Source organism: Crocodylus porosus, unplaced genomic scaffold (assembly GCF_001723895.1).
Source record: "Crocodylus porosus isolate Cpor-Errol unplaced genomic scaffold, CroPor_comp1, whole genome shotgun sequence".
NCBI classification, from domain to species: domain Eukaryota; kingdom Metazoa; phylum Chordata; order Crocodylia; family Crocodylidae; genus Crocodylus; species Crocodylus porosus.
This window is the reverse complement of record NW_017728927.1, coordinates 12,320,470-12,337,299: the sequence shown is the minus strand read 5'-3', so window position 1 is coordinate 12,337,299 and position 16,830 is coordinate 12,320,470. Positions and strand designations below refer to the sequence as shown.

General features: G+C 43.1%; 1 long non-coding RNA gene across 2 annotated transcripts in view; it reads left to right on the top strand.

Annotated features, from left to right (window-relative positions):
* LOC109314713 overlaps positions 1 to 16,830 on the top strand; it is a 32,715-nt gene that overhangs the window by 4,691 nt on the left and 11,194 nt on the right. Inside the window, exons 2-3 of one of the 2 annotated variants that reach the window (XR_002102348.1) lie at positions 4,063 to 4,166; positions 4,635 to 5,593. This is a non-coding gene — a long non-coding RNA (uncharacterized LOC109314713). Of the gene's footprint in view, positions 1 to 4,062; positions 4,167 to 4,634; positions 5,594 to 16,830 lie in introns of those variants that run through there. The other variant, XR_002102347.1, reaches the window with a different exon arrangement.

Below are 16,830 nucleotides of genomic sequence, written 5' to 3'. Positions count from 1 at the left end.
CTTGCAGTTATGCAACTGGTTGCTGGGCCCTTCCTGATTAATAGCCCAGCCACTGTTTTCTTAATGGTCCTTGTGGAGTTTTCCCGGGTGGTATTTTATCTTTACTCATTGTTTCATTTCCAGCTTGTTTTTCTGTATAGCCCCCTTTGTCTTAACTTCTTCAAGTCATTAAACATCTCTTACAGATGCCAGACAATCATCTGGCAGATATAGCGGAAATAAATTAATACAGAAAGGTCCCCTATCTTCTGTACGCCCATCAATCTTATCTCCATGGGACTTTTTTTGCTGAATTACATTGCTTACTTGAAGGCCTTGAGTGATGAGATTTAAAAAAAAAAAAAAATTAAAAGACAAAATTCATGTTTGCGTGAAGGGACAATTTTGTCTGAATTACAACCCGACTTTTGTCTACTGCTCAAAAATTGCTTCCATAGTGTTTTGCTAAGAGCTTTATGTGGCAAAAGATCAGAAATGGAACACTGAATATCACAATGTGGTGATGTCTGATCAGACAACAGTAAATTCAAGAAACCTCTTCATTTTCTTCTTTTATTGTGTTATTTATTGGAGATTTTATTTGAATCATATTAACAAAGGGAGTAGGAGAGAGAATGGAATATTCCATTGAACATCCCGATGTGATGCGTAAGAATAACGCACACTTTTTTTTTTCCTCTCATCTAGCCTGTGTGTGGATTTTAATTATGCTGCAGAAACTGTCAATCATTGCTCTTCAAACATTTGGGGAGTAGCACGAGACATCACAACACTAGAAGTGACGCTGTTCTTGATGTACAGCATGTGACCACAAAGTGCCGGAGGCATCAGAGCCTCAAACATATGGCACAGACCCACACAGTTCTGGAAGTGCTATAGTCCAGGATGTACGGCACATACATTCATGGTTGTAGAGATGCCATGATCCTGAGCACGTAGCATATGCACACAATTCCAGACATGCCAGCATTCATATGTCCACCAAACACAAATGTGTAATAAAACCCGGACAGGAGCTGTGCCCATTCATCATACAAATAACATTTGTGTTTTTTCACTGCTCAGGAGATTCATTTAGGATCCCACAGATGAATGTTTTCTATTTCCCACCCCCACCCCCCACATATGCACACACACCAGTATTTTAATTCCTACCAAATTACCCAGTCACTGTAGAACGTAGTTGTAAGATGGTCCAAAAAAGGAAAAAAATAATGAACAAGCTTGCCAGGCCTGTCTTTAACCAGTCTTTATGTTATTTATATATGTGAGTATAATCAGCATTTTTTTCTGAAGGCCTTCTTGGACCGTCTCCCCAAGGGTGTTCCCACTAGTTCCCTTCTTCTGCCCTTCACAGGTGAAAGATGTTGGTGCAGCTGTTTTCACCACACTGAAGTGCTAATGTGACTTCCATAGTGACTTCACTCCAGGGCTGGCCAAGAAAGCTTTTAGTTATTTTTCTGTATCAAATGTTGCACTTCTACAGGTATATATGGTAACTATAGAAACAGGTATACAGTATGTCCAGTAAAAAGAAAGTATCCCACTTGGGTCATATAACCTCACCTTTCCAGCTGGCCTCTCAAGCGTACCCTCTGGAAAAAAACAAACAAACCCCAGACATGAATTGAGGGTCCAACATGAAAAATACTGTGGCCTCAGTTTCCAGATGCCTGCATTTATGGGCCATCTGTTCATGCGTCTCACCTTATTTAAAAAATCTAGCCATGACATGAGAAGAGATATAGTCTCTAAGGGTAAAGTTGCACATTACACTTATACAATACTAAGGGCGTTTAAAATGCAAGTGTCTACATGTTAAAGCTTGTTAAATCAGGCTAAGTATCCTCTGAATGTCTCAAATTATGCTACTCCAAGCATAATTTATACAGGGCTGTGCTACCTCGCTTGTGTTAGGGTAACTTCAGTCTACTCTATGGAGATAAAATGAGCAACACGCAGTCCTCATGCATCCCAGAATGCACTGCTCTTAGTACCTCTTCCCCCTCTCCAGCAGTTAGACCCAGGCGTCCTGCTTACTAGCCCTTTCCATGGCAAGTCAGTTCCATAGATGTTTGGGGCTGGAAGGGACCTTACAGATCATCAGGTCCAATCCCCCTGCACTTGGGCGGGAAAGACTGCTGAGAGCAGACGACCCCAGCAAGATGGGTGTCAAGACGCCTCTTGAAGATCAGCAGGATGGGCGACTGTCCCACCACTGGAGGGAGCCTGCTCCAAAACCTCGGCACTTAAGGAAAATCTTCTTTACAAGTTATGTCGAGCCTGAAGCAGTCTTCGATCAGTTTGTGCCCATTATTTCTTGTCCCCGCCCAGGGTGCCTTGGGGAGTGCATGCTCCCCCAGGCTATGATGTACGCCCTTGATATACTTCTAGGCTGCCACCAAGTCCTCTCTGAGTCTTTTTCCCCAAGTCTTTCAGTCTCCTCATATGACCTAGTCTCTAGGCCTCTAATCGTGCATGTGGCCCTCCTTCGGACTCTCTTGAGCTTCTCCACATCCTTCTTGAAGTGCGGTGCCCAGAACTGGACTCAGTACTCCAGCTGCAGGCTGACCAAGGCTGAGTAGAGCAGGAGGATGACATCCTTAGTCTTGCTTGAGATGCCTCAGTGGATGCATGCCAGTGTTTGATTAACTCTTCCAGCTACAGCATCACATCAGTAGCTCATGCTTATTTTGTTGTCAGTCATGACACCCAGGTCTCATTCAGGGTCGTGCAGGCAAGAAATGGTATTAACCCTTAATGTACAACTGTTCACAGCACGTTCTAACTCTAACACTATTAACTTTCTTTTTTTAAACTTTAACACTTATTTAACTCTTTAACTTGCCACAGATTTAGTATGGTCTAAGTGTAACATGTAACTTCACCCAAAGCTGTACTTGACTCATACCATTATACTGATCCTAATCATTCTAATCAACACGTGAATTGTACCCCACAATGTGCTGGAAGGGAATGGAGTCTACAGAGAACGGGGTTAATTTGTTCTGTTTAGCAGCAAGACAGTGGCATTCGGCAGTAGCTGAAGTTTCAAGTGGCCTTCAGGCACAGCTCCAATATAGAGGAAGTGGCCATAATCAGTTCTGGAAGTGATAACGGCATGGATAACTGCAGGGAGGACCATGGGGGACTGGTTATTAAAGCTAAAGGAACCCAAAACAAATGCAAGAAAAACGGAAATATTTGAAATGCTGAACACTTGAAAGTGCTTCTTCTGCTAAAGTTAGTTAATATTTTACTAAAAAAATTACTGAGGAAATTAAATTTCCTCTAAAGGGTTACTGGGGAGTAAATGCAAACATTAAAGCGCAGAAGTCTTGCTTTATGTGAAAATCTCGGTGCAGTCATAACACGAGAATGATTGTGAATGCCTCCATCTGCAGCTGTACAAAGGACTGGACAAGCTTTTCAAAAATGGGTTCCTAAAGTTAGATTCCTAAGTCACCGGTGTCTAAAGTTTACTGGATATTAAACACTTTTGAAAATCAGGCCACCTTCTTATAGACATAAATATAAGTCTAGGATCTGCATAGCCATTAAGTAAAAAGTAATCAGAGCCCTCCTTCTGGCTATATTATATTAATTATTATATTAAATAGTAATGTTATTGGAGGTATTCATTAGGCACCTGTCACTTTTGTTTCCAAATACCAATAGCTTCATATGCGTTCTGAGGTCTAATTCATCATGCTGCAAAGAGCTGTGAGATCCTCGGGTGAAAGCACCACAGATCTTTTCCAGACCTCTTAAAAACCCACCCAGCTCCTTCTTCCTTAATATGACTTACAGCACATGTTCTCAAAAGAAAGTATCTGCCATTCTCTTTTATATCCTGGTGATCAGCTTCTGTCAATCACAGTTCTTTCCCTCCACGTACCTTCTACTATTTTTGTTGATCCCATCACTGTGCTCCTACATGATGTGTAGTTTTAAAGAAAATCATACCTCATCTCTCACTTATTAGAATTGATTTTACTTTATTGGTCACTGAACATTTGCTTGTTTCTTGTATAATTGTGTAACACTTTTTTTGGATAATAGGATTTTCTTGAAAAATGAAAAAGACGTGCAGATTGAGAGCTTGGGGTCACAAAAAAGGGATGAAATAACACCGAGACAATCTTCCAGCAAGGTCACCATAAAAGGTAGGCTCTGGCTTTTGTTGCATATTTGATCCGTCCAGAGCTTTTTCATTTACAGAACAGCTGGTTTACAGCCTTGGTGCAGAGCGCAGTGAATAATGTGGAGTTCCTCATTAACTCCACTAAATAAACAAACCAAAATGTTCTTGTGACTGCAAAGGTATAAAAAGCTTTGTGCACATGGAGATGAGAGGCTGCTGCTTACTGTAGAAAAGCATGGCTGGTTTGAAAGGTCCAATTAGCAGGTCTCAGGATGCTCAGCTTACAGAGCTGGGTGAAATCGGAGTCGAACTTCGGCAACAAAACTCCAGTGCACTGTTGCTCAATCGCTGGCTGGAAAATTCAGTCAAGGAGAAGCAGGAAACAAAAAAGGATTAAAAAAAAAAGCAGACAATAAAACCTCCTCTCTCCACATGTTTTCATTTACAGACTGACATTAAAGCCTACTTAGTAGTTTTCATTTACTTTCAGGCAAGACCTTGGCTCTAAGTTTTCCCACTGAAGCTGTAACTTCACTCCCAGAGAATAATGTTGCTAATCCTGCATGCACAAAAATGCTGCTTTTGGATTTTTAAAAAAATCTTAATGTTTAAAAAGTGAAAATGGTGTAGCTGTTTGGCAGAGCAGTCAGGGAGACTAAATGGAGCATATGGGAACATTCAACTTTTCAAGCAAGGAGGAGGGAGGAGGAGGGAAGCAGGTTGGACTCGTAAGTCTATAAAAACAGCCTGCTACAGAGGGAAAGCAAAGCTCTGGAACTATCAACCAGGCAAGGATCCCTTGACCCCAGGGATTATCATGGATAGAGTGGTGTAAGGGAAGCAGGATCTGGTTCCACTTGTGCAAAAATGTTTGCTGCTGGAACCACAGACCTAGGCCTGAACTGCCCTGATGTTCATAGACGTACTAGCATCATACCCCTCCAGGTGCACAATGTGGGGTGAGAGACAGCAGGAATGCCATTCCACATGAGATAAGGTCTGACTCCTTGCTGGCCAGGTGTTTTTGGTAGTCTAATGCTTCAAGCTGTTGCTGTGTTGCAATAAATCAAAGACGCATCCGGTCTATTCATCATGCTGATCTCTACCTGTCACCAAATTCTCCTCCTCTTCCTGATGAAGGCAGGAGAGCATTCAGGAACTAGCTTCAGATGTCTTCTTGTTTGTTCTACTTTTATCTTTCCTGACTCATTTTAGACTGGTCACTGCTTACCTATACTGATAACGAGGTGAGACAGGCTTGTCTTTTCTCTGATGGCAGCAGACGGGGTAGAGGTGCACCTTATAGGCTTCAGACTAAAAGGTCTAACCACCTTTCTCTTTTCCACTCATTTCTCATGGGATATAACGGCAACAACTATAATGACCTAATATCACAATGCTTCCTGCACTGTTTCAGGGTGTTGTAAAAATGTGGAGACAGGAGGAGAATCTCCAGATTCATGCATTATGGTGCCCCACGTCCGTGCTATTACTATAATTAGGGCTTCCTTACAGCTGTCAACCCACTTAGCCATTTTTGCAGGCACCATTGCTTCTTGGGATCGCCAAAAAGTAAATGTTCAAACCAACCTGAGAGTGGGGACTAGGAAGGCTATAAAGACGAAAACCACATATGCAACAGAAAGAAGTAAATACCAAGCACAGAGCTGCAGCCAGGGACACCCATGCTGCATAGAGATGGGGACATGAAGTCAGAGACACGTTGTTTGAAAAACACTGATTCCTCACTGCATATGGCAAATCCCTAAGCCAGGTTCACCCAAACAGCAGTAAGAATAATGCACCTTTAACTGAGATTGTCAGGCGGGAGGTATTATAAAAGTGCAAAGCGTTATTATCATCATCAATGGTTTTGGCAGCTGTGCAAACACAGGGAACCATCTGCCACTGTTTTATACGTGCATAGGAGATCTGGGATAACAACAGGGTCAAAAACATGATCTTCCTAAGTAGATGAGGGTGGCTCAGGTCCTAGCTGTGCTGACCACTGATCTGTGGGTTAGGGATATATGCCTGAATCTCTCTCCACAGACTCCCCTCTAACAGGCATTAACAGGTTACATCACTGGATGTTATGGCTATGCCTCTTGTATCCCCAAACCCCACCTGCAGTCTGTGTAGTTTTGGGGAGGGTAGGTTGACATATAGCTTTGTGGTGGGTACTGGCTTCCTCCACAAAATCCACCACGGAGACTGTGTGTGCAGGAGAGCAAATGGCACATAGTACTTTTGCAGCCTAATCCACCATAGCATTGCTCTAACTCTTCTATTCTTTTGTTTCTGCTTTGCTGGCACTGGGTTTCAATATATGTCACATCAACCTGTACCACACTGAAGCATGTCATACACTTATAGTACAAAATACCACGTCACGTTTACTATGACAAATATACATTTATCTCAGACAGCCAGTTGTTATCAATTCATATGTGAGAGATCAAAATCTAGGCTCGTGGGGAGTGAAAGAAGCTTAGCAACATGCAGAAAACAGGGGGTGGGGTAGTTTCTATTACTTATAGCTGGGTTATAATTCTGTGTCAGTGGTGCTGTCTTGCAGGAGGTTACAGCAAACTCTGACTATTTATTCTTGTAAGAAGTCTAAACTACTTGTGCAACATAATGGAAAATGCACATTATAAGGAAAAAGAGACTGCTAAGGTAGAAATTGATCTATAAATCTCAGTAGACTAAATCTCAGTGAACACTTAGCATTTATATGGTGCCTTACATTTTCAAAGCACTGTACAAACATTAACTAATTAATCCTCATGCATGATTTATTGTCGAAAACAAAGTTATAACCCTTGACACCTCAACTTATCAGTGAATCTTTTGCCTAATTATTAAACTGGGTGCTGTGAAGTATGCATATATGTATATATTAATCAATCCATAGAGCTGTACAATTATGGAATACAGTCCACTCCACTGCTTATGTATATAGATATCACCCAACTACTCATCGACTCCACCCAATGGAAGCATGTAGTGTTTATGAATGATTGAGCTAAATGCTTATCTAATTGAGTCACATCTATGTTGTTATCGGATGAACACGGAGATAAAACGTACCGCAGGCATGGAATGTGAAAATAGAGCACTTTCATGAAAAGTCATGTGGACTGCTTATTCACTTGTGTTTCTATGACAATACCATGCAAATTAACCTGTTGACTCATTGCCACCAGACATCAGAGGTCAAGTTAGAAGTCAAAGAAAGACCCAGACAATTATAGAGGCAATGAGAACACCCACAATTCCAGCAGATAGGATAAACTAATTATAAGGGATATAAAGCCTCATGCTTCAGGGTTTAAAACCAACCATTAACTGATGAAGGTTAGGACGGTTTTTTTTCTTCTGAGCAGGTTATTTCATAAATGCCCACAGTGAGGTTTCTTGCAACTTCCTCTGAAGCATTCTGTACTGACTGCTGTCAGATACGGGATACCGATCTACATAGACCACAAGTGCAACCTGGCATGTAACTTCCTCTGTTCACAAAGAGCAGCTAGCCATAATTATACAGTATTCATTGTGAAAGTCAGAATCAACTGAAATCAAAGTAAAACAGTAATTATTTTTACGTTTTAAATGAATGTGCAGTAATATTGATATTTTTAATAATTTAACTGAATTTTTAATCAGAAATGTGTTCATGAAATGTGACACCAGGGTGCAATACAGTAAAGTAGTTTAATTCATTTTTTTAATCTTTGCTGCTTAAAATGCAGTAATCATGTTACAACACAATGGTTTTTATACAGGAATTGTTAAATGCTCTTTAGTGTACTATATACTTTTGAGCTACATGTATATTTTAATAATGTGGAGTGAAAAATTTATAGGAAACCTCTTGGCATCTTTTCAAGCATGAAACCGCCTTACTTCAAGTGAAGGCATACCCTTCATATGTGCATTAATACTATGATGGTTCCAGAACTATCCAGATGAAAAGCACACTGTATATACACAAAAGAAGAGAGGTTATTTCTACTTTATATTCATAAGCTACATGCAGTTTTCTATTAAACTGCATTCTCCTGCTGTCTTTTACTCTCTCCCCTTTTGCATGCGCAAAGGCACAAATAGTATTTCATACACAAACGCTCCGCACTTCTAAAACTATAAACTTTTTTCACCTGCAAGCTAAATTAGAAATGATAGCCCCAGAGGCTAATTACTAATAATCTCTTTATACACATTGCAAATAACAATACATACTTTCATCGCTAAATACTAAGCCTGTAATTTAATAGTAATATTCCACTGCCATTTATAAATTGCTCCAGCTTTTATGATGTCAGCCTAGCACCTTCTTTTGAAAGGCAGGCTGCTATTCAACCATAAAACATGCATTATTCTAAATGCACAAAGCCTGTAAGGCAGTATGCACATGAACATTAACCCAAAGGGAATATGTTCTTCCTGGTGAGACTTACTGATGCAGTTCACCAGGATGAGACATGTTTCCAGGAGGAAAGGAAAGGTGGGGGACAGCATACCTGCCTTTTATTTGAGGGCAAAAGCATAAGAGAACGTAGACAAAACACATTGCAGATCAAAGGGCACCTTTCTCTTATTTCTTTTGAGAAATCCCATACTTTGTACGGCGTGAGAAAAAAAACGGGTCTTGAGTTCTAGAGAGTCTCGGAACATGAGCTATCACCCTTCCCACAGGGCAGTGTTTTCATGTGATACCTTTCATTTTCATAAGCAGCATAAAATTACAGCTGGAAAGACCATAAGCTTGCAAGCTCAGGGGAAGCTTAAAGAAAGCCAATGGGAAAGAATTAGGTCAATGAGGGGAGGAAAAAAAAATCCCAGACAATGAAAGTTAAAGGAGATAAATGACAACAAGGAGAAGAAGAAAAAGACAAAGAGATGTTATTTCTTAACAGTGCTGTAGATTTTTTTCTCCAAGTCCCCAACTTAGTTTAGCAAGAGCACAGTATGGAGTTACGCCTCTCACTGCAGCCTCTCTCACACAGCGATAAAATTCGGTTTGCAGTTTGTCGCATAGCTAAAAGCCCCACTATTTCCTGGAGAGAGGACCAAAGAGAACTAATTCACAATTAAGAGGACTGCAGAAGACGGTTCACCGGCTGTAATTCCTACCCAGCACCATCCCACTTACCTTTAGTGTTGTTCCCTCTTCTGAAGCTTGCACTGTCGCTCTCGCAAGCAGCTCCTTACATGCTGGCTTCCAAGGGAGAAGGCCTGAGTGATATGAAGTCTGGGTATATTCCAACCACAACTTACTTCATGCTCACACTAACGGAGGAAAAGTCATCCTGCACAATTCGAGAATCTCAGCCCCGCGCTGGCTTCCCGGGAGCAAATCTGTCAGAAGAACAGATTCTAATCAGATCCCCTCTCCTCAGACTGTCGCAGCAATAAACTGTGTGCGGCTCAAAAGTTATAACAATTCAGCTTTGTGTTCCCAAGAGTCAAAACTTGTTTGCATACTAAGACACATCATTAAAACTGCCATGTATAACAGCACCATCTAAGCCTGCCAAATGAGGATCTTCGCATGGTGTCAACGGTGCGATCAGCACAAGGCCCACATGGAATCGATGGATTTTTGGGGGAATCGTGAAGGAAGTGAACAGAGTTATTTAAGTTATCATTACCAGTTGATTGTCTTTTGGTCATGCACGAGTAGCTTTTTGACAGGCATTAGGCTTACAAAGATATTATTGTAAATGCTCAGTACTTCCATGAGTGACCGGTAGTGAGAAGTTCGTACATTATTGCTAGGTCAACAGCACTAGTTACTCTTGTAACAGTTGGAGGAGATGCAAAGGATGGTACTTGCTACAGTTCAACAGTTTCACCGATTTATTTGGGAGTTAGCGCTGACACCTTCCTGCTCCTTGGGGGATTTCTTTTCCAGGTCAGTTCCCAAGCAACATATCAGCGGCAGTAGCATTAACAACGTTGTCTCTTTTTTACTGACCGTAGACAATTACAACAGACTCTAAAAGACCTATAGAAAAGGGAAGAGGTTGTAGCTACTAATGTTCCTCAGAAAGTTGTTTGATTATGAACTGATTTTTATGCTGGGCTAGTTACGTAGAAGGGTGTCAAAGGAGGGGTGACTGTTAGGACTATGAACAGCAATAAAGAAACTGGAACAGATTGAAAAATGTTAGGATTACTGGATGTGGTTAGCATCATGGGTGGAAATGGGGCAATGGGACCCACAGCACCAACCAAAAGAATCAGTCTCAAAGCAGAAAGCACGAGTCAAATTTTATACTCTGTCCCGTCTATCTCTGTTGAATTTGAGAGGGTTGAAGAATGGCTCCAACACGGATCAAACTTTAATGCATTGAGTTGTATGAGGAAACATGCAACAATATCAAAGTTTGTGGAGGGGTATCTAGTCAAGAAGCTAACCATGGGCCAGGATGGAGATTTTTCTCTGAATCCAAAACCAGTCTGGGTACTCCTTCTCTGCAAGTGGAATTTCCAAGTAATTCACACAAGAAAAGTAAGTTTGTGCCTTAAAATCAGATTTATCTTTACCTAATTCTTTGGATCCAATTCCCTTCTGTTTTCTGCAATTGTAAATGACTGCACCAGGAGCAAAAAGCTACTGTTTTGACACCGTGGGGTTTTACCCCTAGCCTGGAAGCTGCAAAGCAGTGGAGAAGCCGGGAAATCAGGCTTTGTGTTTTACAGTGCAGTCATCTGTAAAGCACATTTTTGTGGCACTTCTTTCTGCCTTCTTCAGAAATCCTTTGGTTTTTATGTGCCGGCACCTACAGATCTGATAATGTTTCTCTCATCCGTACTTATCCGTTTATTGAAATGAATCCTGTTTTGGAGGAGCAGATTTGGCAGATGAAAGTCCTATGTGTTCCTTACACAGTCTGGATCCTGAAGATATAATGCTCCTGTATGCCTCGCAAACCCGTCCTGCTGCACTGAAGCTCTTTCAGCTTTAATCCTGATGCATTATCTCCCCTTTTTGCTTTGCTTTACTATTTTTGGTTTTCGTGTGAGCATCGTTCAAGCCAATGCAGAAACAAGTCACAATGTGCTGCTTAAATTCTAACCTAATGCCAGCTGATTTTGTGAGGGCTGGCTGTTAGCCAGCCTCCTAATGGATTTTTCTGCAGTTTGTATGAACAGAGGTCATGGGCTGAAATCCGGGAGTACCCAGCAACATATTTTGATAAATGCTTAATAATCTAGGTCCTAGGTAACGGAGCAACTGTTTCTCTCCCTCTGTTTCTCCACGACGATTCAGGCCAGTTGGCCTGACCTTGCTTTCCATTCTGAAGTTGCACCTGAAATGGCCTGGGGTGAGCATTTCCTCCGTCCAGGGAGCTCGTCGGAGTTGGCAATCCCTCTCTGGTTATTAGTACCAGAATCCCACTGTTGCTACCCTCAGATCCATGACAAAGATTCTTTGAGTCAGCTCTTTGACGATTTCAAAGACTTTTTCATCAGGTCTCTCTCTCTCTGCTTGTATTTGTTTCGCATTTTTCATTTGCAAGAACAGCTGACTTTTTGGGGGTAGTAGGGGCAATGTCACTGGGTATACGTTGTATATAGATATTGTTTGAATTCACAGCAGCAAACTTGATTTTACAGATGATGTCACAAAACGTTGATAAATATAAATTCCATCCCAGAGATGGACCCCAGCCACAGCAAAGTGTTATGAAAGTGAAGAATGATAGACCATACATCGTTTATATCTTGGGATAGGAAGAGTCATTGTTTTCCCTTCTACAAGATGTCCAAGTCTAATTAGATAACCTGAGACTTCCTACTCTGGGAAGGACGCCAGAAATGCAGGAGAGCCTTTGAGTGCATGAGAAAACTGGACAATGAGGTCAAAGCTGACAACTTGTCTGTCTTTATGAGCAGACTCTCTCTCCCCATAAATTTTGTCTACTTGCTTCTCATACAAACACAGGACACCATATTCTGCCTGAGTTATGCAAATGCAAGGACATTCACATTTTCTATTGTTAATTATCTGAAGTCAATGTGCACGCTAATCTAAATGAGGTTTAAAATTGAGCTCGGGGAAAATATTTAATTCTCCCACACAAGCAGAAGAAATTACCTTCAGGGAATTATTATTGTAACTCATCTCTTCAAGTTACTGTTATTACCGATGTTGCTGAGCTCTTATTATGTAATGGACATATAGGCCATTTCACAGACCTGAATAAGGTAAAAGTCCAGCTCATGGTCTCAAGTTTGCTTTTCTAATGAATGAAGTCATTCGCTACGACTCATTCAGCCATTCAATGCATGGATGCTATCAGGGTGGATCCAGGTGGGGCACAGTGATTCAAGGTCCACTCTACATTTCAAACAGTCTGGCAGTGGCAGCAGCATTTCTATTCAGGCAAAAGTGAGGGAGTCACTTGATTTCACAACTCCTTGCAATCTGATTCCTTCTAAATTCTTCACTCCACAGGTGTTAACAATCCTCTCTCCTTTTCTAATGGTCTTAATGTTCCACTAATTAATCCAGTCTTATTTCTGCACTTCTCTTATTTCACAGCACTACTCACTGTTTTTAACTCTAGCTAAAAACATTAACTCAGGTGAACATTAATTCCGGTGTGGGAATAACTTTCAGTGAAGCATTGAATGCACTGTGATATTTGTTTTTATTTTACATAGCTGAAAGAGATGTACATTAAATTCTAATGACTACAGGACTAAAGAAGCAACATCTTTGGATTATTTTTGCTTAGTTTGTTGTGTTTTTAACAGACATTGTATGAATAGCAAATGAATGCACATTCCAATAAAGTTACATTTGTTTCTGCTTCAGTCTTAAACTAAATAACACAGCCCGAGGCCCCTGGCATATTAGTAATGCTTCTAGTTTCTTTTTACCCGGAGAAAAATATGTGATGTGTTATATGTGATGATGCACCACACCATCTGCACTCCCCCTTTTTTCAAAATCCTAGATTTGCCTATGGATGCTGTATGCCTATGCTTTACCCCAGCTGATGACCAGCTCTGGGGGATTCCCAGCTTTGCAGCTGTACTTGGTGGGTGTACCTGGTGTCCTCTTCCATCACCAGATTTCACAGCTCCAGATGCAGTGGTTGCAAACCTCAAGCTCTAGCCAGGGAGGAGGCAGGCAGAGTAATTTCAGCTTCATTCCATCACCGTTTCTTGCAAAGAAGGTCTTTGTACAATGAGCAAAGACGATCTTTTCCCTGTCACTTCATTCCCATGCTAGACTAGGTGAAATGAGAGGGAAAAGAAGTGGTATTTATTTATTGCACAAAGCGCTCGTGTGTGTAATCCCTATGAAGAACCTCAACTTCATGAGTGTGAAGAATGAAAGAATCCCAAATCAAAAGGCCAAATCATTCAACCAGTCAAGATTCTCTGGTTTGTTTTCCTACTGATCTTTAAAAAAACAAAAGGGGGAAATGTTCACCCTTGGTGCTCCTATACGTCTTCCTCCATCTTTTTGCAATGAAAGATATAAATAAACTGTTCTAAATAAAGCTCAGACTGACTGCAGCATTATACATGTCTGCTAATGTATGTGACTGTCAGCCAAAATAAATTAACCTCCAATAGAAGTCATTTTCATGAAATTAATTATTCCTATGTCAACTAAGAGAGACAGGTGCACTGTCACTATTCCCTTCCCAACACTTTCTCAGTGAACTCCTCAAGTAGGCTGCAGTTAGAAGCCTTTAAGATCTGATCTACAGCTACAGCCATCCCTTTGGTTGCCCTTTCAGGGCTGTGAGCTCTGTTTCTCAATTAAACTGAAATATCTAGGTGTGAACAAACAAACACGTAAACCAGGGGTGGGCAATTGTTTCAGGTGGAGGGATGCTTAACCAGGTTTGGTGAGCTTTCCAGGGCCACATGGGTAGCCCCATCTCTTGACAGCTGCCCCACCTCCCCAGTTGCCATCTTGGGACTAGACGGTCCACCCCTAACCCCTGACCTTTGCCACTGGAAGTCCCTTCCTCTGCCCTGCAGAAATACTCCTTTTGGGAGGTGGCATTACCATCTCAGAACCAGAAAATACCAAAATCATACACCAAAAGTCAAACACCTACTATAACATATTTAAATTTTATTACAAAAAATTTTTTTGTCATGATTTGTGTTTGCATACTGTATATACAGGGGATTGCATAATAACTCAAACATAAAGTCTTGGTCTTGTACATTCTGGGGATGTGTGATGGGGGATATGTGTATGTTGGGGTGGGGGATGTGTGGTGGGGTGTAGGGTGTATGTGGGGGATTTGTGAAGGGGTGTGGCTGTGTGTGTGCAATAGGGTATGTTGGGGGTATGTATATGTGGGGGGCTGTGGTGTCAGGGTGTGGGTGTGAGGGCGGGTGTGGGGGTGTGGGGAACCCCCCACAATTCCCCTATGATGCACAGGCCCTGCAGGCAGCAGCAGCAGCAGGCAGGGGTACTCGGGGTGTGCGTGCCTGGCTCAGGCACTGCTGCCTGGCAGTGTGCAACTCCAGCCAGTGCTGCATGTGAGGGCAAGGAGCACAGCCTGCCCAGCCCACATCTATCACTGTGGCTCCCCACCACGTACATGCAGCCCTCGCCCTTGCGCACCACTAGAGGGAAGCATCATGTGCTGGAGCCAGCTGGTTTCTCAACCCCCTGCCGTGCAGGTCCCAGGACTCCACAGGGAAGTAGGGGCTGGGGCTCCCCTCCGCTTCTGATGGAGTCCTGGGACCTGCACAGCAGGGGGCAGTGAAGGCAGCAGTCTCCAGCATGTGGCACTTCCCTCCACTGGCATGTGATTGCAGGGGCTGCATGTGTACAGTGGGGAGCCACAGCAATAAAGGTGGCCAGCCGGCCTGCACTCCTCACTCCTGCATGGAGTGCAGGCCGGAGCATGAGCACCCTGAGAGCCCATGGGAGTAGGGAGTACCCATAGTGTGGGGAGGACCCACACACCCCCTACCATACCTGGCCCACCTGAATTCTGTGCTGCCACCACCCCCCTGGGTACAGGCTCCATGCTACCGCCAGCCTGAACGTGTGGTATGTGATGCCTCAAGGGGCTGGCACCATGCTGCTGCCAGCCCCACTCTCCACACTTCTGCCCAACTGCAGCTCCCCTACCCCTCTCATCCCCATTGCTTCCCTACCTGCTGCATGGAGTGAGTGGGTCCCCCAGCAGCTGCAGTAGTGGCAGCAGTAACCCCACCTGGAAGCCATGTGGTGGCTAGGCTAGACTCTTCCACCCACCCACAACAATAGGTTATGTTGACAGGGGTGTGTGTATACATGGGCATCTCACTCCCAGCCTCATGGGTGGAAGGGCTGGCCAGGGTCCAGCGGGGCCTCAGGGAATTGTAGCCATGGCACTCCTGTAGCAGGTGTGGCTCTGGCCATGTGCGCTGCCCCCCTTTTTTTTTAGCATGGTTTTTTTTTACCCTGCGATCTCCCGGAGTCAACCCCCTTCCCCCACCTTTCCCCATGCTGCATGGTAGCCGTGCAGGGAACACCTGCAGATGGGTCTGCAGCACCGCATACCACACATTCATGCCCATTTGGACGCAGCCCTGGAGTAAATTAGCAGGGTTTTTTTGACAGCTCCTATTCTTGTGTAAAACAAGTCCTTCGAAGGAGGGAATACAGAAGCAAACTTTATTACAATTCTGATTATGAATATTGCTAGCAAATAAAGAATAACTTGATACATATCACAGTACATATTTATGATCCAAGCAGAAATCAGCATTCTTACAACTTAGAATCTCTACAGCTTAAAAACTTTAAAATTTCTAACAGATGGCCAGGCTGTTTGGGAGATCTTACCCAAATTTGGGGGCTAGGTTCTAAGAGGCATTGGATCTTTAGAGGCGTTAGTAGGACCATTGCCAGCAGACTGAGGGAAGTGATTATTCCCCTGTATTTGGCACTGGTGAGGCCACTTTTGGTGTACTGTGTCCAGTTTTGGGCCCCCCCACTATGGAAAGGCTGTTGACAAATCCAGCAGAGAGCCGTGAAAATGCGTAAGGGGCTGGGGAACATGACTTATGAAGAGAGGCTGATGAAGCTAGGTTTATTTAGTCTGGAGAAGAGAAGACAGAGGGGGGATTTAATAGCAACCTGAAGGGTGGTTATTTTTTGAGCAGGGACCAGGGCATCCCCCCACCGGGATCTCCGATGGACCCAGGGGAGGCGCTGCCAGGCCCAGGGTCAGTGAAGACCTAGTCAGGGAACTTCTGGTGGGACTACTCATACTCAAATCAGCAGGTCCTGATGATCTCCACCCCAGAGTGCTGAGGGAATTAGCAGAGGTCATTGCAGGACCCCTGGCACAGCTTTACAAGCACTCATGGTGCTCTGGCGAGGTGCAGGAGGACTGGAAAAGGGCCAATGTGGTCCCCATTTTCAAAAAAGGGAGGAAGGAGGACCCAGGAAACTACAGGCCAATTAGTCTTAGCTCGGTCCTAAGGAAGCTCTTTGAGAAAATTATCCAGGAGCACATCTGTGAGAGACCAGCAGGGGGGATAATGCTTAGGGGCAACCAACATGGGTTCATTCAAAGCAGGTCCTGTCAGACCAACCTGGTAACCTTCTACGACCAAGTCACAAAATCCTTGGATGTAGATGTTGTGGTGGACGTAGTCTTTCTGGATTTTAGGAAGGCCTTCAACACTGTCTCTCA